Below are 26,948 nucleotides of genomic sequence, written 5' to 3'. Positions count from 1 at the left end.
AGCTTCTCTGGCAATTTCCTTACACACACACACGTGGAATTTTGAGCACCGGTGTTGACCTTATGCCTTCCAGCTATCTCCATTTAGGGAGATTTCTCTCTGTTTCTCTCACTTTTCTCTTCCCCTCTCCTACCTCTTTTGGTTCTCAGTGTAATAATACTAACAACAATTTCTAAACTATGTTTTATTATTTTTTTTCAGTCAATAGCTGTGCAGAGAAAAAAAGTTTCTTTTTCTCACATACACATACACACACACATCTCTTCTGTAGTTGGTCTGACTGCATATTAAAACAAAATGAATCCAGCTTCTTAGCATAAACTTCTTTTTAGACTGAAGACTTTTAGCAGAAAATTATATAGATTCTGATTAACCAGCATAGTTACGAGAAGGGCTGTCTTGGCCTTTGTCTAGCAGGCAGAGCTATGTATATGATTGAAGTTTATATCATTTTTTATTTAGATTAATGAGGTTTTACCCTTCCTTTTTTTTTTTTTTTTTGCCAGTTAGGGTAACACAAAATGATGTTCTTTTATTCACATAGCCTGGATTTGCTGGAACAGAGAATGGGGAAAAGCAAGAACACAGGAAAGGGACAGAAGAGAGAACAGAGAAAGATGAAGAACAGACTGAAGATGATAAAGCAGTAACCCCAGCGACAAAGTGGAGGAGGTCAGGAAAGAAGGGCCATGGAGGGGGCGGGGGCGGGCGGGGTGGGGGGTGGAGAAAGAGAAGAGGCTGAGGAGTAAGAGGAAGAACCACTTGGCGCTGGGTCAGGGGTTGAACGCGTTCCTTCCTCTTTGATCCACAAGCAGTCCCAAGAGGCAGCAGAACACGAGCCAGCGAACTCGAGCAGGTGGGAACCCTGACGTCCAGGAGGTCAGGACCTGCCCCCTGGCTCCGGGGTCAGAGCTGCGGCCAGAGCCCGGCGACCCGGTTTCCTGATGGCACTTTCAGTTTTACTTTCTGGTCAACCGGTCCCACAGAAAATACTACAGGGACACTGCATCTGCCTTCCTCAGGGCAGGAGCCCGAGGGGATGGACAGAGAGCCGGTGACGGAGGGCAGGAGAGCCGGGTGACGGACGGACGGAGAGCCAGGTGATGGAGGGGAGAGCCAGGTGACGGGCGGATGGAGAGCCGGGTGATGGAGGGATGGAGAGTCGGGTGACGGGTGGACGGAGAGCCGGGTGATGGAGGAGGGACAGAGAGCCGGGTGATGGAGGGACGGAGAGCCAGGTGACGGAGGGACGGAGAGCCGGGTGATGCAGGGGAGAGCCGGGTGACGGGTGGACGGAGAGCCGGGTGATGGACGGACGGAGAGCCAGGTGACGGAGGGACAGAGAGCTGGGTGACGGAGCGGAGAGCCGGCTGACGGCTGAGCCCCTGCTTGGGGCTCCTGATCGGCCAGCTGTCCCTGAGTTGTCACATCATGGGGGGGGGGACTGCCTCCAGGCACAAAGCGAACCCGGTCTGAGTTTTCCAGTCTCCTCTCGGTTAACTCAGGCCAGGGCTCAAGTTCCAATCAGATGTGAAGGCTTAGTTTCAAGGCGACTGGAATTTCTTTCCTGGGTGGTGAGCTGCTCCCGGGAGGCCTGTGGAGGGCTTGAGCTGCTCAGCTGCTGGCCAAGGCCACCGCTTGCCCTCAGGTGTGGCACATGCCGGGGCCTGAAGGCAGAGAGGGACACTGGCGTGGCTCCTCTCTGACTCACCAGCAGTGTCTGCCTTTTCTCGTTCACTTTGAAGGAAGAGGTGTCCCTGTCTCAAATCTCCTCTACTACTTGGAAAGACAGAGAGGGAGCCTTCTACCTTTGGGTGGTTCCCAGGGTACGCCCACTGTGGGTGTTTTGTTCCGAACACTTGGAAGTGTCGGAAGTAGCTCTTTTGTAAATGAACTTGAAGACAGGAGCACCGAGTCCAGGGTGCAGGGTGGGTGTGTGTGTGTGCTGCACTGAGTCGTGTCTGACTCTTTTGTGACCCCATGGACTGTGGCCTGCCAGGCTCCTCTGTCCATGGGATTCTCCAGGCAAGAATACCAGAGTGGGTTGCCGTTTCCTTTTCCAGGGGATCTTCCCCACCCAGGGATCGAACCCGCATCTCCTGCATTTCCTGCTTTGGCAGGTGAATTCTTGACCGCTGCACCAGGATGTATCGTAAGTAAACAGAGCAGAGGAGGCAGAGGTTCCCGTGGGAAGCCAGCACGGAGCGGGGACGCACCTGAGTCAGCTTCATGTTTCCTACTCTAAGGATGGTGCTTCATCAGAAAAAACATCCCAAGGTGACGGTGTTTTTCTCCGCTTATCTCTAATGCATGTTTTATGAGCCTCGAGTCGTGTCGTCTGAGGAGCACAGGAGTGGAAACAGCGGCACAGAAAGTCCTGCTGTGTATGCAAGTCTTAGAAATCTGTTTTCCTGAACAAACAAGTCCGTTGAAAGAACAAAGTCTGAAAGTGAATCATAAACTCCTGTTTTGTTGGAGCCGAAGCTGTTTTTGAAAACATCCCTGTTGGATTGGGGTCACGGATGGGCAACGGAGGACCAGGAATTAACTATAAATTTCCAGGAAGGACACAGACCAGCTGACAAGTCTGCTCTGTTCTGTTTCTTTTTTTCCTTAATCAAAGGCAAAGATAACACAAAATTTCCAACACACTGAGAACATTGTACCCTGGGTAAGCTTCAAATAAACAACTTTTGTTAACTCTCACATAAATGAATGTAGTAAGTGGAAACAACATCCTTAATAGGAAAGCTTTGTCAGAAGCCCAGAATGAATTTTCAAAGAATTAATGCAAGCAATCTGGTAAAGACTTCTTTAAAAAAAAAATCCTGAAACATTATAAATTCCTGAAAATTATGCAGCTGACAGAAATCCTCTGAATTGTATTATTTCTCTCCTGGAGGCAGGTATTGCTCTTTCTAATGGGAAAGCAAACTCTAGTAAATGGAAAAATCCAAGTACTTTACTTTGAAGCACTATATAGGCTACTTAGCTGGTAGGATACTTGTTTGGGATACTTGAAAATTACTTAAAATTAATCTTTGATAGTAACGGTGATCTGGGGATCACAGTTGAAAATTACTCACAATTAATCTTTGATAGTAACGTGATCTGGGGATCACACTTGACAAGTTCAGTTTTCCATGCATACACACGGGACACTCGGGAGACGCGTGTCCGTTTGTGAAAACTGGCAGACTTTGAAAATATCCAAGAGGCCTCATCCAAACAAAAAAACAAAAGAGCAAAAATATTAAGCTTTGGGCAATTTCCTTCAAAAACAAAAGTAAAATTTTCTTGAGTTTTAAAATAAGTAGATTTATCATTAAAGTTCCCCACTTTCGGATGACACATAAGAACCACCGTAACTTGAATTGCTTTGGAAATCCCTGAATTAAGCTTCGTTCACTTTCGTTTGCCTCAGACGTCAAAACTGACCTATATTTGACTAGATGGAACGAATAGAAATACACAGAAGAATGAATTGTCTTCTTTAAGCATTGGGACATTTTTAAAAAAGTAATTACAAAAGGCTTGATCAAAGAGGCCATAATTAAAGGTCAAGAACAGGAAATGCAATCTTAGTCCCGAACACGCTGACTTTTCACACTTATTTTCCTCGTGTCTCATTCTGTCGTAATCTACGCACGTGAACACAGCCAGATGATGACTTCTGCTTCATCCTCTGGAGTGCCCACGAGATTCTGGGCAGCAGGTGGGCATGGCCAGGGCCCTCGAGACCGCCAGCCGCCTGCCCCAGCCCGCCTTGCACGAGGCTGGCCTTCGGGCACACGGCACCTCTGCACAGCCTGCCAGGGTGTGGCACGGATGTGATCTTGTTTACAGGGCAATGGTCCTTCTGCTGACACTCTGCCAGGAATCCAGGCTGCTTTCCCAGAAAGGATGTTTTCCGCAGGGTAGATCAATATTCCCTCCCACTATAGGGAGAGTCAGGGAGATAACCCGAGAACAGCAGGTACACACCCAGGGCTGGCTGTGCACACCCGGGGCATGCACGTGCCACGAGGGACACTGGGGCGGCTGTATAGGGCAGTGCCCTGCCCTGGGTGCCCGCTGAGGGCGTGCGACACAGATGCAGGGGGAGCGGGAGACAGATGTCGCCGGGTTCCTGAGTTCCACCTGGGAGAGTGTCAGAGAAGAGAGAAAACCGAGCTGGGGTCTGCGAGAGGGGCAGGGGCTGAGAAAGCCCTCACACACACATGGCCGTCAGCTGGGATGGGATGACAGGCTAAAGAAGGAACAGGGAATCAAATCTGGCCCGTTTCCTTAGAACCCAGCCCAGGGCGGGAGCCAGGTCCACAGACGGTTAGCGGGGGAGGCAGAGGGCTGCCCCTGGAGGCAGGTGTGAGGACCGGGCTGCCCCAGGGGCACCCCGCTCTGCTCTGGGGCTGCAGGAAATCTCTGTCGGGAAGAGCGGCTGGGGTCCTGTGGTGGAGCATGACATGCAAGCTTCAAAGTTAAGTAAGTTCTTGGCATAGATTCATGAAAGGAGAACGCGCCTGAAGTGTAAAGAGAGCATCGGGGTGACTGGGGCAAAGCTGCTACCTTGGGGAGGGGAGGGGACGGGGTGAGATGAGACGGGATACATCGTTTCCACCTCTATTCTGTCTTTGTGCATTTATTGAGCAACTACTATTTTCAAGGACCTGCCTGAGGTGCTTCGACTACAGAGAGGCACGAAAGAACATCTCAGCTCCCCTAGCACGTGGATCTGCTGCGACGCCACGGAGTCCTGGGGGAGGGGCTGGAATAACCCCGGGGCTGTCCCCGCTGATCACCTGAACGGTGGAGCTATCCTTACTTTGATATATTGACTGTGCAAGCTGTCTTTTTTGGAAATGCAAAGAAACTGGTACCATTTATCTCTTGTAGCTGCTCCCGGCCTGTGATAATAGAACTCTGAGATGTTTCTGTATCATGTTCTTGTCGGAAAACCCTCATGTGACAGGGGTTGTATCAAACAGTTCACGGTCTAGATGCCCCGCCCAAGCTGTGTTCCAGAATCAGCGTTTGGGAGACATGAACCTCACCAACTCTGCCCTTTTGGTACAGAAAGTGGAGGGATGGTTACATAACTTAGCCCCAGGATGTAGTGGGAGAATTGAACATGGAATTCTCAAAAAAGTGAAGTTTGAAGGCTGTGGAGATTCAGGCAGCAGCTGACGTTTCTGCTGGCATCATGCAAACCGTTACCTCCCAGGCACCCTGGGAACGTCTGGGGATCCAGAGACGAGTAACGCTTAGTCCCTTTCCTTCCGGAGCTGAGGACTTGGCAATGGAGGCAGGTAAGCACCTGAAAAACAGGTGCACACGTGCCTCCTCTGAAATCTCAGCTCGTACAGTCCGTGGGATTCTCCAGGCCAGCACACTGGAGCGGGGAGCCTCTCCCTTCTCCAGGGGGTCTCCCCAACCCAGGGATGGAGCCCAGGTCTCCTGCATTGCAGGCGGATTCTTTACCAGCTGAGCCACAAGGCAGGCCCTGTGACCCCACACCGGGGTTCATTTTCTGTTTATGGATCCATTCTAGTTTCTTCCCTGGTGGCTCAGATGGTAAGGAATCTGCCTGCAACGCAGAAGACCTAGATCTGATCCCTGGGTCAGGAACAGGGAAAGGGATGGCTACCTGCTCCAGTATTCTTGTCTGGAGAATCCCATGGACAGAGGAGCCTGGCGGGCTACAGTCTATAGGGATGCAGAGTCAGACACGACTGAGCGTCTGATGCTTTCACTTCTAGTTTCTGCAGCTCCTCTTTCCTCTGTTCTCTGCCCCACCTCTTGCCCCTCAGAAGCCGGGGAGGGGCGGTCCGGAGGCCTCGGCAGGGCAGCTCCAGGCCAGAGGCGCTGGCTTGCGCTGGCTCCCTGTCTCCAGGGGAGTGTGGGGACACCCACAGCACAGCCGCCTTTCTGACTGTATCGCAATGTTATCTTTGGGGTTGTGAGGGGAGTGTTGACATTTCAGGGCTTCTCAGGTACGGTTAGTGGTTAAGAACCTGCCTGCCAGTGCAGGAGATGTAAGAATGGGGGTTCGACCCCTGGGTCAGGAAGATCCCCTGGAGGAGGGCATGGTAACCCACCCTGGTGTCCTTATCTGCAGAATCCCACGGACAGCGGAACCTGGTGGGCTACAGTCCATGGGGTCCCAAAGAGTTGGACGCAACTGATGAGCCTTGGCACACACGCACGCAATTTGACATTTCCGAAGCAAAGCCTCAAAGGGTTAACAGAACATTTGAAAGCTGACAGTGTCATGACCCAGAGGGCATCACCAGCTATGGCTCCATCCACAAAGGTCCAGGAAGGAGAGAGCTGCTGCTTTGGCAGGTTGGATCACTTCCTCACCACTTAAACCTGATTCCAATAAACTTCCCCAAATGATCACGTACTTGTTGATACACTCTCTGCCTTTGTGACACACGAGGGGCCCTCTTTCCTCTTTGTTTAATCTGCCTTCTGCTTTTCCATCCATCCGTTTAGTGCATCACTGGAGGACCTTGCAGATACCAGGCAAATGTCAAGCTCAGCTGCCAAATAAAGTCCGGACAGCCGGTGGTGCCGCAGCACCTTCCTTTGTTTGCTGGGGACCCAACTCCTGGAGGTCAGCTTGGTCCCAGGGAGACACAGGCCCCTCAATATCTCATTCCAGACCATGGTGCATTCCTCAGAAACCCTTTCTCAGCACCAGCCACTGAGTCCTTGACATAAAAGTTGACAAGGTGCATGAAGGTCTGTGGTCACCCTGCTGTCAAATAGCGCTGCTCTTTGGAGCAGAGGAGACTGAAGGCAGAAAGCATGACGTAAAAGAAAAGACAAACTAATTATCTTGTCCAGTTCTTCTCAGACAGCACAGATGCAGTAATAGGTTTTTGCGTAAGGACGTATGATTTCTTGCTAACACAGGGCTTCGCTTCCATTACCTTGATCTATTTTATGCACTGATTTTTGCTCCAAAGGTATTTGTGGATTAGCACTGATTTCACAAAAGTTTTGAAAGACAGATCAAGGGACATTTTACAACATTAAACGCATCAAACTACTCTTACATGTGTTTCCCTGGTGGCCTGCAACGTGGGAGACTCGGGTTCAATCCCTGGGTTGGGAAGATCCCCTGGAGAAGGCAATGGCAGCCCACTCCAGTATTCCTGCCTGGAGAATCCCATGGATGGAGGAGCCTGGCGGGCTACAGTCTATGGGGTGGCAAAGAGTTGGACACGACTGAGTGACTTCACTTTCACTTTTCACTCTTACGTGTGTGCCTGTGAAGGGCTAGTTGTTACATAGATGATGTATGATACCAATTTTTTACCTGGGAGCTCAGTGGATATTAAACACAAAACTGTGAATTATTTTTAGTAAAAGTAGTTAATAAGACTTTATTAAATTTTTAAAAGCACATTTCAGCCTGTTTGAATATTTTGATGTAGAATGCTATTATTCACTAATTTATGGCTTGTACTTTGCAGGACTGTTAGAAAAAAGATGTAAAAATCCTCAAAAATTCATGCAGTACAAATAATCCTCAAATGAATTTTTAAGGGAACTGTTTTGACCATGAACAACTTTATTTCAATTTTTGGTTTAATTTAAAATTTCCCTTCCATGAAACACTTCAAAAGACTACAGAAATATTTTTTGAATCTAGCTACCAATTTAAGTAAAAATTGCTATATAAATAAGTTATCTGTATGATCAAATAAAATTATTTATATATTTGCTGCAATAATAATGACTCATCCCATACAACCACATTATAGTATTTGATGATGGTATATAGAACTCATAGTTTATTTCCAAATCTATGAATTGCTTTAGGAATTTTATTTATAAAATAAATTTAAAATTTATTTAAATTGTATATAAAATTTCTGTTGCTTCAGTAGTCTGATATTTTTCCAAATTGAAATAACAAAAATTGCCTCATAAAAGTCTAAAAGCTACCAAGATCCAAGAAAAATTGCTTAGGGTGTTATTACTGTCAATAGGACACAAATTATGTAAGAAAAGTCTTCATGATAGCATCAAAGCTAAATTTTTAAAAATATAGGCAAGGAAAATTGTTATGAAAGAAATATGTCATAATTTAATAATTGTGTATGTAACTATTTCATCACTCATCCAAACATCTCCAGGCCATCAGCAGAACGTCTAGAACTAAGCATGTGGAATTTATTTTGTGATTATAAAGACACAGTTGTCAAGGTGAGGAGAGATTGCATTTACTTAGCTGTTTATTCGTGTCTTCGTCCGTTTGTGCTGGGGTACCAAAACTCCTGATGCAAAGAACCAGCTCATTGGAAAAGCCCCAGATGCCAGGGAAGATCGAAGGCAAAGGGAAAGGGGGCAACAGGGAATGAGAATGTCAGAGGGCATCACCGACTCAGCGGCCGTGACTTGGAGCAAACTCTGGGAGACAGTGGAGGACAGAGGAGCCTGGCAGGCTGCAGTCCACGGGGTCCCAAGGAGCTGGACACAGCTGAGCGACTGAACAGCACCATGGTGGATGGGGATGTTTGCAGAATCCATTGTCTGTTGACCTTTTCAATGAAGGATTGAATTCTGCTGTGCAAAGAACACTGGGCTTCCCACTGTACTCACTGTAGCTTCTTGATTCCGAGGTCAGGGAAGTTTGCAGGCATTTGAGCACCCAGGTTATCCAAGAAAGCATTTATCTGGACAGTTATACTAGAGAAGGGAATGGCCACCCATTCCAGTATTCTTGCATGGAGACTTCCATGGACAGAGGAGCCTGGTGGGCTACAGTCCATGGGGGTCTTGAAGAATCAGACACTACTGAGTGACTGACACACACATACACACACACACACACAATTGTAATCCACACAGAGATGGCGCCCAAACCCTGAGGGTGTTGTTTCATCTCCCCACATTCTCAGTGAAGCCAGGTCCCCACAGGCAAGGCAGACACAGGAATTAACCTCAGAAATTTGTCACTGGAAAATAGAGTGACAGGATCATTGTTCTGTGCTTACTCGGTCATGTCCAACTCTTTGCGACCTCATGGACTATAGCCTGCCAGGCTCCTCTGTCCATAGGGATTCTCCAAGCAAGAATACTGGAGTGGGTTGCCATTCCCTTCTCCAGGGGATCTTCCCAACCCAGGGATCAAACCCAGGCCTCCTGCATGGCAGGTGGATTCTTTTACTGTCTGAGCCACCAGGGAAGCCCACTGCCCCCGTCTTCAGGGAGGCACTTTCTCAAGATATCAGTGTGCTCAAGGAACACAGAACCCAGTGCATAGTAGGTGTTTGGTGAACAAGCAAAACTGAAAGTGAAAATGTTACTTGCTCAGTCATGTCTGACTCCTTGCGACCCCATGGACTGTAGCCCTCCAGGCTCCTCTGTCCATGGGGATTCTCCAGCCAAGAATACTGGAGTGGGTTGCCATTCCCTTCTCCAGGGGATCTTCCCAACCCAGAGATCAAACCCAGGTCTCCTGCATCACAGGCAGATTCTTCACCATGAGTCATCACAAATGAACAGGTAAAATGTATGTGCATGTGAGCATCACCCAATAGAATAAATAGAATTCACAGAATTCTGAAAAGGGCTTGAATCAGCTTGATGGTAAAGGCTGAAGTGAGAAACCACGTACCCAGGTCAATCTGGCTTCTCTCCAAGTAACCATGTGAGAAGTGTTTTATTTGGACTGATATTGAAGAGTCCAGCATTTTCCTTCCGATAGTTATGCTACTGGGAGGCTGCTAAGTTCCCCAAATAGAGGAAGGAGTAGGCGACTCATCAAAAAAACTTTTTTTTTCCATTTTTTTCTGCATCTTCTTGGAGCATTTAGTCATCATCACTACATTTGTGGTCACATTTGAACGCTGCCTCCATTCCCTAAGTGGCATCTTCCAGAATTCAGAGGCCAAACCAGGGGGATCCTCAGTTCCCTGTTTGATGCTCATATGTTCAAAGCAGCGGATGCAGAGAAAGATTCGCAGGTTTTCCGGTGACTGCAGCGTGTCTGGGCCTGAGGAATGCACTCCATAAAGCCTCCTGTAATAGGTTTTGGAACACGGTGATTCCACTTCAGCACGTTGGCTTGGAAGTCCAGTAGCAATTTGCAAATGAACTTTGCTAACTTTCAAATCAGCAGTGGACTTGGAAGGAGGAGAAAGCCCATTTTATCTTTTTAAAAACATGGCATCGGGCTCCCCTAGGTAACCAGCGCTCGTCACTGTTTCGTGAAGTGTAACTTGTTAAACTTTAAAAAGGTGAAGCCCAAGGGAGCATCGCGAGACATCATTGCAATCTAGCATCTTTAAAATAAAAAGCAAGGCTTGTCTCTTACTTGCAGTTCCCGGAACCAGCATCTCCCCTGGCTTTACCACGTGCACATGGGCACTTCAAGGCCCCAAGGCTACTTTCCTTAAACTAGTTCCTCTGCCTCGTATTTTCATTGCCTCCCTAGAAAGTTCTAGGAAATTTTAAGCCCCTCTTCTTAGGAAAGGGAGTCAGAGTGTGGCACTTCTATATTATATGCAAAGAAAAGGGCCAGAGTGGAAAAATAACCCTGAAATGACTGGAGATTCCGGAAATCCCATAGAAGTACTGGCCACCAGATTCTGAGCCGAGTAGTCTCGTATCTCGTTCCACGGGCACCTCACTTGCTGTTGAAGTCTTTCTTAGTTCCTTAAAACAAAACTTCTCCACCAGGTTGAAAGCCAAGATGAGCATTTCCTGAGTCTGCATCCCCAAAAGTAGATTGAACATTTTCATCCTAACTGACTTTTAAATGTGACTTAAGCCCAGTAGGGTCTCTCTTTAAATATATATAGTTTAGGTACATGCATAATATATACATATATGTACACATCTGAATCATTATGTAGCTTTAGCACAGGCAGAGAAAGAGCTGATTTCTTATGCAATTACCAGCTTCTCCCCTCTTTAGGAGAATTAACATATTATGTAAATTATTTGACAAATATGGCGCAGATGTCATTAATAAAACATGAAAGTGGATCTGTGTCACCAATTAGCATTTTCATTGTATTTCCAGTCCACTCTCAGCTTACAGATTCTCTAGTTTGTGGAAAAAAAAAAAAAAAAAGTGTTGCCATCCTCAGAAGCCTTCTCTATGTAGAGTTCCAGGCTGAGAAGAGTGTGGCTGCAGGGCTGGTGGGGCAGGGCAGGGGGCTTTCTGATGGGAGAGGAGGGAGGGGACAGAGAGAGGAGAGTCCAGGTGGGCTCAGCTTCACCCACCCACCCCTCCCCCCCCGCCCCCAGCTGTCTTGGCACCTACACGCCTGGCAAAGCCTCATGTCCATCCCACCTGTTTCCCAGGTGATGACATTCTGGGCTTGTTTACGGAAGCTGGCTAAGTAGAAGGTCACATTTAGATATGGTAGACTTTACCCTCTTCTAATAGGTTGAGATACTGTTTGGTGGCTGGATTCAGAATCATCCACACAGTGAAATCTGATCTTCAGTGGTTTGTTCTGGGGGCACTGGTTGTGAGCAGGAGATGCAAGATTCCCGTTTCTGGGTGGGCTTCTGGGCGGCCGTCATAGGACGAGCATTAGCTTCTGCTATTGTGGACTTTTGGAGAAGGCAATGGCACCCCACTCCAGTACTCTTGCCTGGAAAATCCCATGGACGGAGGAGCCTGGTGGGCTGCAGTCCATGGGGTCACGAAGAGTCGGACACGACTGAGCGACTTCACTTTCACTTTTCCCTTTCCTGCATTGGAGAAGGACATGGCAACCCACTCCAGTGTTCTTGCCTGGAGAATCCCAGGGACGGGGGAGCCTGGTGGGCTGCCATCTATGGGGTCGCACAGAGTCGGACACGCCTGAAGCGACTTAGCAGCAGCAGCGGCAGCATTGTGGACTTTTAAAACCAAAGATGCTTCTTACTTTGAACCATCTTTGGTTTTATAAACAGTCCATATAAATGCAGTGTACCATTTCAAAGGAAAAGAGGGTTCTTTTTTTTTTTCCCAACAGGGACGGTGTAGTAATTGTCATCAGCTTTCACACAGCATCCCAGAGATGAGACGACGCCCATAACCTGGACAGAAAGCTTTGGAGAAAAATTCCTTAGGCAGGGCTGTCCAGAGCGTGCATTCTAAAATTATTTCCCAGCCTAATGGAAACAATCATGCTAATAATTAAAAGGTGGGTGCTATCGGGGGCCGGATGCGAGAGGAATTTATCTCTCTTTGCTCGGATCAACTCGGATGGCGTTATGTGACTGATTTAGCAAGGCAGGGCACCTGCTGCGGCTTCCATTAACCGGTTTGGGGAGTGGAGGGGGGAATGTGTGGTGGCTGAGGGGCTGGGGGTGGTGGAACAAAAGTCAGGGGGTCCGATAACCCAGCCAGACTGCCAGGTTGGCCACAGTCAGGGGGGGTCAGCTCTCCCTTTCTCTGCGACCTTGGCGGGCCAAGCTGTCGTTAAACACGTGTCTCCTTTCTTGTTTTGAAATTCCCATTCTTCTTGTCGATCACAGAAACTCTCGGGGACGTGGTCAGGAGCTCCTAGATGAGGATAAAGGATGTAAACCTCAGCCACCCGCCCAGTCAGATCCTGACCCACGACTACCCACAGGGCCTGGCCCCCACATCTTGCAAAACGCCGACAGCAGGCAGCGACCCTGCAGCAGCTCACCCATCTGCCCTCCCTGGGGGACCCCAGCTGCATTTCGTTTTCAAATATTTAACTTTAACCTGTTTAATATTTAGTAAGGCTAAAGGAATAAAAGATGAATTATTGAAGAGATTAATGTTTTTAACCGCCCCCCCGCCAAAGTCACAGCCAGGCAGCTTTGTATCAAAAACTCATTTCACAGGCATTAATTTTTTAATAAAATACTGATTGTGTGATGAAGAAGTGCTTCTAATAAGCTCCAACAGTCCGTGGGAAGGGCGTTCTTGTTTTCTTGGGCTAAGTACAATCCGAATTGAGTCGTTTATACTGTGGGTTCCAGAAATGGTTGGGAAAAAAAGAGGGGTGGGGGGTAGACCCTTAAGTTTTCTCCTAATTTGTAATCCAAGTGACCATTTGAAACCTGGATAACACTGGAAACCTACCTCCCCAAGAAGGGGAGGCTGTGGCTTTTCAGACCATAACTCAGCAGACAAAGGGAGCATCATTAGGAGTCGTGTTTTCTGGGGGCACAAGGAGAGGGAGGGGAGCCGGGGTGGTGAATATTCAAGCAGAGTCAATAGGTGGGGCTTTGTTAATAGAGAAATCCAGTCTGGAGCCAGCACAGATGGTGGGGCGGGGGAAGGGTGTGTGGGGGGGGTGGAGCGGAGGAAAGATGGTGGCTAATTTCTTCCCCCACCATTTTTTTTTTGCCATGCATGTAATTTGCAATATCATCCTGTATTTCTCTTTTCTCTCTGCAGTTGAGAAGAGATGGGAGCCTCACATCTATTATTGCAACCCACAAAAATTCCTCAGTCATGTTTCCCAGGGAGGGGTATTTTCAGTAGTACATGGACGTGATAGTGGTAGAGACCGTCCCTCGCATGCAATTTCAAAACAGACACTGCAGATGGAGGCAGATGAGGAAAGACGGTGGACACGCTGCGATTTGGAGACTACTGACAAGATTTAGACTGAAAAACCTTGCCACTGGGAGAAATTTGCAAGGTTAGAACATCCAGTTGGAAAATAGGGGGAATCTTGGATTCAGAGAAAAGGCAAAATTGTTTTAACTGGAGAAGGAGACGAGTCTGTCCCCGCGGCAAGCACTGCAGCACCGACTCTCTGCATAGCGACAGTTTATGGGGATTTATGCCTGCAGGGCTGCAGGGATATATTTGTAAATGCATATTTATAAGGCCTCCCAAAGAAGCTGGAAGCAGAGCCGTGTGACAAGAGAGGGTCCTACTCAGAAAGAGTGACTCCTGTGCCCCTGGGTGGGAAGGGGCTCCGGCGATCACAGACACGAGACCCTCTGTTTTCCTGGGGAAGACCAAGGCTGCACTGTGCATCTCTTAGGAGCTCTAAGAGCCACCGTGTGTGTTGTTCCAAAGACAGCACATGAGGAAATGGAAACCCACTTTCAAGGATGCCATTTCACCAAGCTGGACGTGTGTTCCTTTTGTGTTCATTGTTTTGAAGGAATGGAAATTAGCAGCCAAGGTGAAGGGCTGCGGTGGTTGCAGACAGAAACACAGGCTCTTGAACTCAGCGTTTCACTAGAGAAAAATGCTAGACTGTGAAAACCCCTTTTTAAAAACACCGATACCTGCTATTTATAGGGCTTGGAAAATTGGTTTGAAGTCAAAAGCAATCATAGCGAAGGCTTTAAAACTCTGCACATGCAAAATCAACTTACAAAGATCTTTAAAAACATAAGGTCAAAGGTTCAGGAACCGACACACGAGTCTGTCATCTCCAGTCAGTCTTGTGCACTTGGAGGAAAGTATGCAAAGTGACCACCAGACGTAGTTTTCATGACAGCTTCTACAGTCTGATCCAGTGGAGCCTGTGCTGTTTGGCTGAGATAGATTTCTAGAGTTTTGTCTGATGATTTCTTCTGGTAAGTTAGATATTTTATTTTTCCTGAAGTTCAGTATAACTCATGTATTTCAGAGAATGAAAAATCTCTCAGCACAGGGACTGCAGTTATGAGCAATCATTCATTGTGAATGTCTGTGACTGGTTGGTTTCATGTTTGCATAAATGCTTTCCTGGAGGCTCAGACAGTAAAGACTCTGCCTGGAATTCAGGAGACCCAGCTTCAATCCCTGGGTTGGGAAGATCCACTGGAGAAGGAAATGCAACCCACTTGGCATGGGAAATCCCATGGACAGAGAAGTGTGGCGGGCTACAGTCCGTGGGTTCACAGAGAGTCAGATATGACTGAGTGACTAACCTTTTCACTTCCCTTTCACAGTTAATTTACAATGTTGGGTTAGTTTCAAGTGTACAGCAAAGTGATTCAGTTACAGTACATATATATGCATATATATATATATATATTCTTTTTCAGAGCCTTTTCCATCAGAGGTTGTTACAAGACAATGAGTGTATCTCCCTGGGCTCTACAGCACGTCCTTGCTTCAGGATTTGTCTTATCCAGAGGTGCCTGCTGTGAATATGCTTCACACGAATTCCTTCCTATGAAACTGAGAACAGGAACCGATTCTCATCAGACACAGCTGGGGCATCAGTGGCTCAGAGGTCACCCCAAACGTCTCCCACTTCTCAGGTTTTCCACCTGAGCCTCGATAACTTTCAGCAGATGGCTCCGTCCAGAATCCGCCAAGATATACTCACTGCGTGGTCTGCTCCTCTCCCTTCTCTTCCATCGACCTCGGTCTTTCTCACCCTTTCCACCTGGCTGGGGACACACCCCTCTCCCGTTCACACCGGCCCCATCCTCAGCCTTCCCTCCAAGCCTGCTGTGTGCAAAGATGACCTCCCCTTCGCAGCCACCTCTCAGGGCTGAACTTGAACCTGACTTCCACCCCTGAGCCAGATTGTAAGCTGTGCCACTCACAAGTCTCCCATGCACTTTCCTCCTCTCTTTTCAGTCTCTCTTCCTTCGGCCTTGCCCTCACATCCTACCTTGAGGTCAAAAGGCCAGCAGCTGCCCCGTCACTGCTGAGACTTCTCTCGGACTGGATCCAAGGGATCCTTCTGTCCTGGGGGAACCTTCCCGCCTGAGGCTGGGCCGCCACCTCGGTCTGCCTTGAGGCCCCATGAGCCATGACCCCCAGCTGTCTCTGGGATAATCATCACCAATGGGGTTGCTTCCTCCCATCAGAGAGCTCACAACTTAGAGAGAGAGCAACAGAGAGAGAGAGAGAAGGAGAGCATGCCCCCCTTAAACCCCAACGTGACTTAGTACAGAAGCCATGGTCCAGCCTGACCAATGACAACTACGTGAATGTCTGGTCAACAAGGAGAAGAGCACCTACCCTCCTCACACCAGAGAAGAAGCTCCTTTGAAGACATCGACCTCAAGGAATAGGATTAAGTGAGTGTTTACCCAATTCCCTGCTAGGAGCATGTGGAATGCTGAAGCAAGACCAGAAAACGCCAGAAACCCCCGTTCAGGGTGACTCAGTGGGTGGGAAGTCTTCAGATACCCATGCCTCCAAACAGGATATGCGAGAGCGTGCTATCTTCTAGCGTTTGTAATTTGAAGACAGATCTTCATTTCAGCCATATTTATAAAGTTGAAGATTCCAGGAATTTTGAGGTGGGCTTTGGGGACAGTTTCTTGCTCCTTTTCACTTGGGGCTGGGTCTCTGCTGAGGTTGCCACTCCTGCAAACATCTGAGCCTGAAAGTGAAACAAAACTCTAGTTTCCCAAGAGCCAGGCAAGCCCATGAGTCTTCCTGGTGTCCGCTGAATGCTGAATGCGAAGTTCCACAGTTGGGGTTAATGGTTAAGCAGACTTGGGGGAACTAAGCAAAGTTTTTGCTTTTTATTCCTTCTTCCTTGACACCAGACCCCAGGAAGCTCCCCGGCCCCATGGGGTGTCAGGGGAGCTGGTGCTGGGAGACCCACATCCACCACTGGGTTATGGTAGCTCTCGTCAGTGATAAAGGCCAAGGGACTGGGTCCCCCACCAGGTGACTTTAGGGAAAAGAAGAGGCGGAGGAGTGGCCGGTGGACACGGGTTGCTGCCCTTGGGGTCCAGTGACCCTGCCTGGCAGTACAACCAGACCAAGGATCTCACCCTTCAGATACAGCTTCATCCAAGTGTGGTGTGAGGTTGGGTGGCTCACAACCTCACATGAGTTTGGGTGTGTGTGTGTGTGTGTGAGAGAGAGAGAGATAGGAAGGGAGAGAGAACTTAGAGCCAAGGTTCTCCCCTTTAGGCAGACCCAGGGGAAGCGCCCCCATCTCAGATCACACGGAGGTAAGGGGATAAGAAGGTAAACACAAGAGCTGGATGATCCCTAAATACCTTATCCTGCCCTCAGGGAGCTTGGAATCGAGACAGGAGTAGCATTCATTCCACAAAACCGATCATTCATAATATTAACACAGAGTTGCTTTAGACGTGAGTCAGATGGAAGGGGAACACTGAGTTGGTGTTTGGAGCAGAGTCTTGTCCTGGAGGCAAGATGTTAATTAAAATATGAGAGATGATTCCAGCTCAATAAACAGAGAGCAAGGCATTTTGGATGGGAGCACCTAAAGCAGTATTAAATGTCTGATCTTTTACCTGCTCCCTCAACAGATTCTTTGATTTGGGGGTTCAGGTTGTGACAACAACCTGCTAATTTCACATAAAACACGTGTTCCTATTTTAGAGACAAAAACAGGGGTTTTGCAGAAGCAAGTCAAGCACCAGATGCTGGTCCTCCTCCATTCATGGTCCCAAAGTTTAGAACTTGTTGTGATGGATGCTGTTGGCTGATGCACAAACAATAAACCATTTTTTTACCTTTGGCCCCTGTCGTTCCTGAAGGGAAAGCTAGAATTAGACATATGAAGATAAAAATTCCTCAGGCAGAATGTTGTTAGGAGATTGAAAGTCTGAAGAGTTCTCATCACAAAGAGCCGTTTTTCTCCCCTTTCTTTTTGGTGTAGGCACAGATGAGGGGAGAGGTAAACTGGATCTAATCTGTCCCTCTCCCCCCTTGCTCCCCCCCCCAGCCCCCGGTCGCCGTGAGTCTGTCTTCAGTCTGTGTGTCTGTTTGTTTTGTAAATCAGCTCCCGTGCATCCTTTTCTCAGATTCCCGGTCAGTGGGGTTTCATGTGAAAGCAAAGGGAAGCCGCTCAGTGATCCCTTTGGGGCGTTGACTTGTCTCTCTTGCTCAATTGTAACCGCGCGATGCTAGAAACCTAGATGAACGTGGCTTTGCCTTCCTAATAGCAGCAGATGCTGTGATTCGTCAGCTGCAGATTTGCTAACGAGAGTGTCCCCCTCCTGAGGGGTTTCTCTCAAGCTTTGCCCCCAAGTTGAAAGCCCCTTGAGCTGCAGGAAGAAGACACTGTTACCTTTGTTCCCTCAGCCTCGGTATGTTTTACGATGGGAGGCACATACTCACCCAGTGTCAATGCGTGTGTATTTGTGGAAGGACGAATGACTGCGCAGAGCACGTTTCCTCCCTTTTGAAGTGTTTTGGGGTTGTTTTCTCTTGTTCCCTTCGGGCTTTTCCGGATATTACAGTGATGCTGGTGAATGTTTCCTGGAGCTCTTGGCTGTCATTTCACAGAGGAAAAACAAATGGAGAGACCTCGGGGTGACCGTCTCTGTGTCCTGGACAGGGAGGCGATCGTTCTGGAAGCTTGCCCTCCTGGTCCTGCAGACACCAGACCCAGCCGGGAGTGTTTCATCTCGTCTCGTGGCTCATGATGTGAACCAGACAGACCTCTCCTCCTGTCCTCCTTGCTTATCCTCGCCTCAGCCACCTTTATTTATGATTTTTTATACCAGACAATTGGGCTTCCCTGGTGGCTCAGCTGGTAAAGAATCCGCCTGCACTGCGGGAGACCTGGGTTCGATCCCTGGGTCGGGAATATCCCCTGGAGGAAGAAATGGCAACCCAGTCCAGTATTCTTGTCTGGAGAACCCCGTGGACCAAGGAGCCTGGCAGGCTGCAGTCCACGGGGCCACAATGAGCTGGATATGACAGTAACTGAGCACAGCACCGCATACCAGACAATCATTAGCCACTGTCTCCTTCCAGGAAATGTACCTTAAAAGCGGAAATGCTCACATTTCTCCTGATGTTATATATATATATATATATATATGGTTTCTCAAAGGATTTCTTGATGAATATCTCCTTCTATAAATTCATTGAATTAACAATTAGGCATATAAATGGATTGGATAAAGAGTTCTCCTGAAGCTCTTTCTCCACGCTCTTAACTGAGTCTGCTTTTCCTGTTGAGGTGTGGCTGATTTACAATGTCGTCTTCAATTTCCGCTGCTGTACAGGTATGCGTACACATTCTTTTCACGTTCTTTTTTGTTACGCTTCATCTCAGGATATTGGACATAGTCTCATGTGCTACACAGTAGGACCTTGTCTATCCATCCTAAATATACTAGTCTGCACTTGCTAACCCTGAACTTCCCCCCGCCTCCATTTTTCTCTACCTTGAATAAAAAAGGATAAGGGTTTTTGCTTTACTTTCACGAGGTCCTCACCCCCAAGGATCAAAGCCTTATTCTAAGAATTGTCTTTAGAGTTATCATTTGGGGAAGGGGATGTTTTTGGTGGGCTTTTTTTGTCTAGTAGAGTTGACAAGGAGAAGGGGACCAGAGGATGAGATGGCTGGATGGCATCACCAACTCAATGGATGTGAGTTTGAGCACGCTCTGGGAGATGGTGAGGGACAGGGAAGCCTGGATTGCTGCGGTCCATGGGGTCGCAGACAGCAGATACTTAGGGACTGGACAGCAGCAGACAGTGGAGTGGCAGAGGAGAAAGTGAGCTGTCTAAGGTACCAGCAGTTCAGTGGGTACGCGGAGCCTTGTGTTGGGGAGCTCAGTGGGAAACGTTCATTTGATATATGAATCTTTGGGGGTGAGCAGATGCAAACTAGCATATACAGGGGGGATGAACCACAGGGCCCTACTGTGGAGCACAGGGAGCTATATTCAATATCCTGTGATAAACCATCATGGAAAAGAATATGGAAAAGAATGGATCTATGTATAACCAAATCACTTGGCTGTACAGCAGAAAGGAATGTAACTAAACTTCAGTAAAATAGAATTTAAAACCACGACTCGAATGGCGGTAAGGACACAGCAGTGGGCAAAGCAGCATCCCTCCTGAAGGAGTCACACCGGCTCCCGGCTGAGGACGCTGGACTGGACAGGAGCACGTGTGAGCAGCCCCGGCTGCTCTGACCGGTCGGGTGTGGGGTGCGAGCGGCCCGGAAGCAGGGAGGACCGGGGCTCCACCCCAGGATGTTACCACCAGAGCCCCTCAGAAGCCACATCCCACATTTCAGATCGTCACCGTCAAGCAGCCACAGAAGCCGCGACACGCCTTCTCCACGCGCTGGGGGAGGCCGCACTCTGTCTTCTTTGATTGTTGTCTGCCGGGGTCCAGCCCCGGTGGATCCAGGGAATTCGAAGCGGGGACGGCGTCGGCGAGGATCAGGAAACAACTGCTTAAGTAAACGTTAATTAAGGATATAAAGAGTAATAGAATGAGGATAGCTCAGGAGGAAATTCAGTGGAGAAAAGAGGCTGAAATAAGGATAGCTCAGTGAGGAAATTCAGTGGAGAAAAGAGGCTGAATAATTCAGCCAGAAGGTAAGAGAAAGAACGACATGGGGAGACCAAGTTTCGGTGAACAAGGCCCGCACTTTATTTTCCAAAGTAGTTTTTATACCTTAAGTTATGCATAGAGGATAATGGGGGAAGGGGTAGAGTCATGCAGCAAGCCAGGCTTTCTTCCTGCAAACTTATCATATGCAAAAGCTTAGGTGATTTGCATCATCTTCTGGCCCGGAGGCCTGTTAACATTTTAAGACCCTTTCTTCAGAAAACTTATTTTTCTCTGAAGGTGATTGGTCAGGAGCCACCCTCCAAAAGCATTAGATAAAGTTGCCTTCCTACAGAGCAAAGGTGTGGTGGGCTATAACAAGAAAAAGAATTAACTCAAGGGTCCCAGGTTGCAAACATTAAAGCTACTACTTACACCAATTATATTAATCAATACACTGCCAGGGACACAGCAGGTAAGGGATATGGAAACTTAGCAGCAAACATTGGCCCGACAAGTGAAAATCCCTTCACCAATACACTTTCTAATCAATCTTTTAACTACTCAAAAGAATCTGTGTTTAGACAGTTTAGAACATCTCCTGCCTCTCACAGTTGGGAGGCTCTGAACAATCACATGTGGCTGGAAAAACCTATTCAGGCAGGCTAGAGGACTTCCAAAGGAGTTTGTAGGTTGAAACACTGTCACATCCAGGAATTATTAACTGGAGCTGTAAGCTAACTCTTTTTTCAGAGAGAGGTAGTGGGGGACAGCACCCCCTAAAGTCAGAGGTGTAGGTGAAAGCACAAAGCAGAAAGTAGGCAGACTCTGGTTTGGGGGGTAAATGCTCGAGAATTTCCAGGGGAACTCCTGAGGCTCGATCCCGCCTTTGCGTATGCCAAGCCTCCTTCCTCATGACCTTTGCCACGGACGGAGCTCGCTCCCAGCAGTTGTTCAGTGGCTTAGTTGTGTCTGACTCTTCGCAGCCCCGTGGACTGCAGCACGCCAGGCCTCCCTGTCCTTCACTGTCTCCTGCAGCTTGCTCAAACTCATGTCCATTGAGTCAGTGATGCCATCCAACCATCTCATCCTCTGTTGTCCCCTTCTCCTCCCACCTTCAATCTTTCCCAGCATCAGGGTCTTTTCCAATGAGTCAGTTCTTTGCATCAGGTGGCCAAAGTATTGGAGCTTCAGCTTCAGCATCAGTCCTTTCAATGAACACCTGGGACTGATTTCCTTTAGGATGGACTGGTTGGATCTCCTTGCACTCCAAGGGACTCTCAAGAGTCTTCTCCAACACCATCGTTCAGAAGCATCAATTCTTTGGTCCTCAGCCTTCCTTATGGTCCAACTCTCATATCAGTACATAACTATCAGAAAAACCATAGCTTTGAGTGTTTTGTGTGGAAGGAAAATTGAGATAGCATTCGGGAGAGGGGATCAGCCCTCCTATGATCTGCAAATATTTCTCCCACGGCCTCTAAAATAATTTGGAAAAGCTATGGATGTACCTCCTCACACATCTAAGAAGAAAATGAGAACTTTCTCACGTGCTGTTGCCAGGAAGAGCTATCCCTTACAATGTGTGTGGAGGTCTACTTGTTCTAAATGCATTTTTGTTCACACCTTGGAGTGGAAGATTTTTCTAGTCGCATTTATGTAAAATGATTATCACATGATCTAATTGAAACAGCCAGCTCTCAAGGTCAACCTGATTTGCTAAAGTAGACTTAATTTTTCCTAGAAAAGGGCTGACTTGGTCTTTTGCGTTAGCTGAGCGTGTCCCCATGGCAACCGTGTCCATTCTGAGCGCCATCCTTGGGAGGCAGACACAGAGCGATGGAACTGCCCTGAGGTTGTCGCCTACGTGCTGTGAGCACTGGGGCTCTCGGTGACCCTTTTCTAAGCTTTCTGGGCTTGTCCTCGAAGGACTGTGGTTGTTTTTCATGCCCCTTTGTTCAGTGCCCAGAGGATTTTTGGTCCCGCCCTGACCCCAGTCCAGTCGGAATGGGTGTGTCTGACTCTCTGTGATAGAGTGGGAGGTGACAAACATGAAGAGAGGTAAATTCTCAGGGGCGGTGGGGATGCTGTTTCAAGCTAAAGGAAAGAGAGTCTGTATAAAGTAAGGATCCAAAAAAATGATCCCATGATAATTATTCCTCCTTATTTCCTACCTACAAATCTCACACACCCCGGAACACGCAGACTGCTGGCCATGATGGCTCTGCTGTAGATAAGAGCAAGTGTTTGAAGAGCTCAGTGATCAAATGAACGAGAAAGTTGCCACTCCCATGTTCCCTGGGATACACAGGTTCTCTGGCTACGCAGGGACCTGATCACCTAAGGGAAATGCAGGAGCCCTTCTGTATGGATGTAGCATCAGGCATTTATATGTACATTTATTGAAGAATATATGGCTTCCCTGGTGGTCAGACGATAAAGTCTCTGTCTGCAGTGTGGGAGACCTGGGTTCAATCCCTGGGTTGGGAAGATCCCCTGGAGAAGGAAATAGCAATCCACTCCAGTTCTCTTGCCTGGAAAATCCCATGGACGGAGGAGCCTAGTAGGCGACAGCCCGTGGGGTCACAAAGAGTTGGAGACGACTGAGCAACTTCATTTTCACTTTATTGAAGAGTGACTTTCAGCAATAAGCAATGAGCCATAATTTCTTTTCTGAACACTGACTTACAAAATGGAAGCTTTTATGTTTTGAATGTATATCAAATTAGAAAAAAAGGTTTTTCAACTGTTATTTTTAAAATCTTTTTAAAAACTATGTCAAGAGTTCAAATGATGGGCTGGAAGAAAGACATCAGAAGGACCGATGGTGACCCACGTGGACACCCGAAGTTTCAGGGCCACTGTTTAAAAGTAGACTGGCCTTGTTCTTACCACTTGAGAGCAAAAAGCGCTCATCAAAAACATAGTGAAAAGATACCGAATGTTCAGTCACTGAAAATCATCATTTCCATGAAAAAATAAAACAGAAGCTTAAGGGTAAATGTATTTCTAGTCTCAGGAGCTAGAAACCCAGCTTCAAATACACAGTGGTTTCAAGCTCTACTGAACCAGGGCCATCCCATTAATTATGGATGACATTAGGGTTTAAACAAATACAAACTGTTTTGCCCTCACCTTTAGAAGCTCCTGAAGCAAATGTTTTATTCCCAGTGAGAACCGCTTTGCAGAGCTCAGATCTTGGAATTATTAGAACAACTGCAGTGCTGGGAGGCCATCCACAAATATAACGGCGGCTTCTGGACACCTGGCTTTTACTGGGTTATTTAGGGGAGGGGCAGGGGAGGACTTGAAGTTACTGAAGATGACTCGACAGGCAAATGAAGGCAAATGTCATCCCCAGGCCAAAGACTGCACACATTCTGACATTTGCCCGTAATCTGGGCTGCAGCAATCATCACTGATGGGTAAAGTTTCACAAAACTTCTCCACTCAGCTCGAACATAACAAGAATTTGCTAGGGTTTGTCGTAGTTACAGTGACTATGCTGAAAAACAAACAAACAAACAAACGAAAAAGGGCTTGTTAGAACACAGAGCTCCAGTTAGCCACAAGCCACTGATGCGAGAGGCTGACTGCGTCTCAGTTACAGCTTGTCGGAGTCAACACGTCTTTCTTCTGGGTAACCATGGACTTCAATGAGTTCGTCCGGCCTGGTCTATTCTCTTCCCTCTTGTAGGTTCAAATTATTTTGAAGGCTTTTTTAAAGACCTGCTCTTGCTGGACTGACATGTGGTGTGTAATCAGTGAGGCTCAGGTCTATGTTTTTCTACAGCCAAGTGCCCTTTGTCTATGGGCTACTAGTCCAGTCGCTGCTGTAATATCAGACTGGAGGCGGTGCCTGTGGGAAGGGAGGCGTTTTTCCTGTTTTCAGCCGTGGCTCACACGACAAGCCACGGATCAGAAGCTCTGTCTGTGTGTACAGGTTGATTCGACTGGCGTGGCTTTTGGTTTCATGCCTTGTCACCCACTTTGGGTCTTCTCCATCTGGGTCACAAATCTCTTGATCATCTCTAGACTGGGAACATGGTTTAATGAAGAGTGAAATCACTCAGTTGTGTCCGACTCTTTGCGACCCCATGGACTGTAGCCTACCATCCATGGGATTTTCCAGGCAAGAGTACTGGAGTGGGTTGCCATTTCCTTCTCCAGGGGATCTTCCCAACCCAGGGATCGAACCCAGGTCTCCCGTATTGCAGGCAGACACTTTACCACCTGAGCCATCAGGAAGCCTGGTTTAATGAAGAAGTACTGAATTCAAAATCCAAAGTCCTAGATTCAAATCCCGTGTTTGTTTTTCAAAAAAATTTCTATAGTTTGGGGTTGATATGCATATACTGTTATATTTAAAATAGATAACCAGCAAGGACCTCCTGTATAGCACAGGGAATTAACCTAAATGGGAAAAAAATTTGAAAGAGAATAGATACATGTACAGATATAACTGAATTATTGTTCTGCACGTGTGAAACTAACACAGCACGAATCAACTGTGGCCAATATAAATTATCAACAATGAATGTCTATTGAGAGCTTACATTGTTTTAGACATCGAACGTCAGCCTTTCACAGTTATTGTCTCATTTAACTTCACAACAGTCCTAAAGCAGATTCACAAGCTGTCCATATTTATTACAATGGAAAGAGTCTACGTAGAATGTCATACGGAGGAAATACAGCCGCAGAGACAATGCTCTCAGTCAAACTTCTAGGTTGCCCCTGGCCAGTGTGCGACCTTGGACAAATTAAGCGACTTCTCAGAGCCCTGATCTTCCCATCTGAGTTTCAAAGTTCTCATGTGAAAAAATGAGTGTGAGAATGACAACCTCAGGGTGTTGTTGTGTTTGTCCAAAGAGGGGTGAAATTTCCTTGGGAGCATCCCTGGCCTACGAGAAGGTCGTTTGCTGTTTCTATCAGAGGAAGGAGAGCTCAGTTCTGGAATAGGGAACTGATGGGAGATGAGAAAGCTGCTGAGGCTGGAGGAAGCCTGCCCATTTCACTCCACGGTCCCAGCTGCAAGTCAGTCACAAATATGTCATGTTCAGTGTGCTAAGAGTGAGTGAGTGAGTGAGTGAAGGTCACTCAGTTGTGTCTGACTCTTGGCGACCCCACAGACTATAGCCCTCCAGGCTCCTCTGTCCATGGGCTTCTCCAGGCAGGAATACCAGTCTGGGTTGCTCTAGTAAACAGCAACAGGTGAACATCTGGGCTGGTGGGGCACCTCTTCTGGTTTTTATACACAAGTGTAATTTATCCTGTGGGTCCTCAAAAATGCTGTGTCATATGACGGGGACTTACCCATTAAAGAGCTTTCATGACAAACTTTAGGAGGGTGGATCTTAAAACGTCCATCAGTGCTGTTCTGCAAGAAGCCAGAGCACTGTGGTCCAGGGAGAGAGCCCTCTGATGCTGTGACTTGATTTGTGGGGCGTCTAAAGGTGTAGATTTCCCAGCATCTCAGGGGAGTGGGTCGGGGGGGTACTTGCTGTTCCTCTTCACCTGGTGGATGACAACTTGGGGGCAGAGGTGAACCCTGACCGCTGAACCCAGAGCCAGAACACAAAGGGTTTAGAGATGTTGACAGAGCTCCCCGCCTGACCCACAGCTGCAAAGATGATCTGCTGAAACAGCGGGACTGCATTCCCTGGGGGCTGGCTTGAGCTCAGTGACACCAGCTGATTTCAGGCACGAAAGGAGGCTGAGGATAAACACAGATGAGGCTCTCACTGCAGAAGCTGCCAATATCCTCTAGAATCTTCTGCAATCTTTGAGCTAGTTGGGCTCCCTGGCTAATTAACTGATCATTCAATGCTTCTACCAATACTTATTGGGTCCACTTTGTCCTGGGAACCATACAAAGTGCTTGCTTATGGATAATCCCTAACTTCATGGAGTCCCTCTTGAAAAGAAGCTGGATACAGTGTGTCATTATATGAGACCAGGAAAGATGATAACCTGCCAGGAGCAGATGGCTCAGAGTGCTCTAGCAGGGCAAAATCACTGGAGATGAGACTCAACGGTGAGTAGGCGTTCACCCAGAGAGGACAGTGATGGACGATGTGGAGTGGGATGTGGAAGGCAGAAGGCTATGCAGAAGGTGATGTGTTTGAGGAGGTGCAAGGATTCTCCCTGACCTGAAAAATGCAAAGATGGGGATGATGATGGACAGCAAAGGAAGATGAGTGTAAGGAAGGAAGCAGGGAGCTAGACAACTGATACACTGGCATTACCCCTTTGATAAAAAATAATGAAAGTGGATCTGAAATACCTTATTGAAAGAGAAACACTCTCAGATGATATATACAAATAGCTAAACTCCAATCATAGCCCACGAAGTCTAAAAACAGGTAAATGCAAAACACATACCCAGGAAAACGCAAAAAGGAGGGCAGGACGGCAGGAAGGGAGGAAGAAAGATAAGGAGCAACATAAACATGATTTGGTTAAGGTATTTCAAGGCACACGTGAAAAGAAAAAAGCATAGGTTTGAAAAATGCAAATGCAACATAAACTCAAATGTCACCGACTTTCCAAATATCAGGAGTGCTGGCTTCTTCCCTCGCGTCCTGCCAGGTGAGGTAACACACAGCTGGTAGCAACCAGCTTCAAGGCTGCTTGAAGATCAAGTGCGATGCTTTGGATTTTGGTGGAGTCCCTGCTCTGCTGGCTCTAACTGGGGCCGACACTTGGGACATTTCTGTCCAATGCATACCGATCTGCACACAGAGAGGATAATTGAAGACAG

The sequence above is a fragment of the Bos javanicus genome, chromosome 12, assembly GCF_032452875.1.
Source record: "Bos javanicus breed banteng chromosome 12, ARS-OSU_banteng_1.0, whole genome shotgun sequence".
NCBI classification, from domain to species: Eukaryota; Metazoa; Chordata; class Mammalia; order Artiodactyla; family Bovidae; genus Bos; species Bos javanicus.
Note: the sequence above shows the minus strand (reverse complement) of the source record.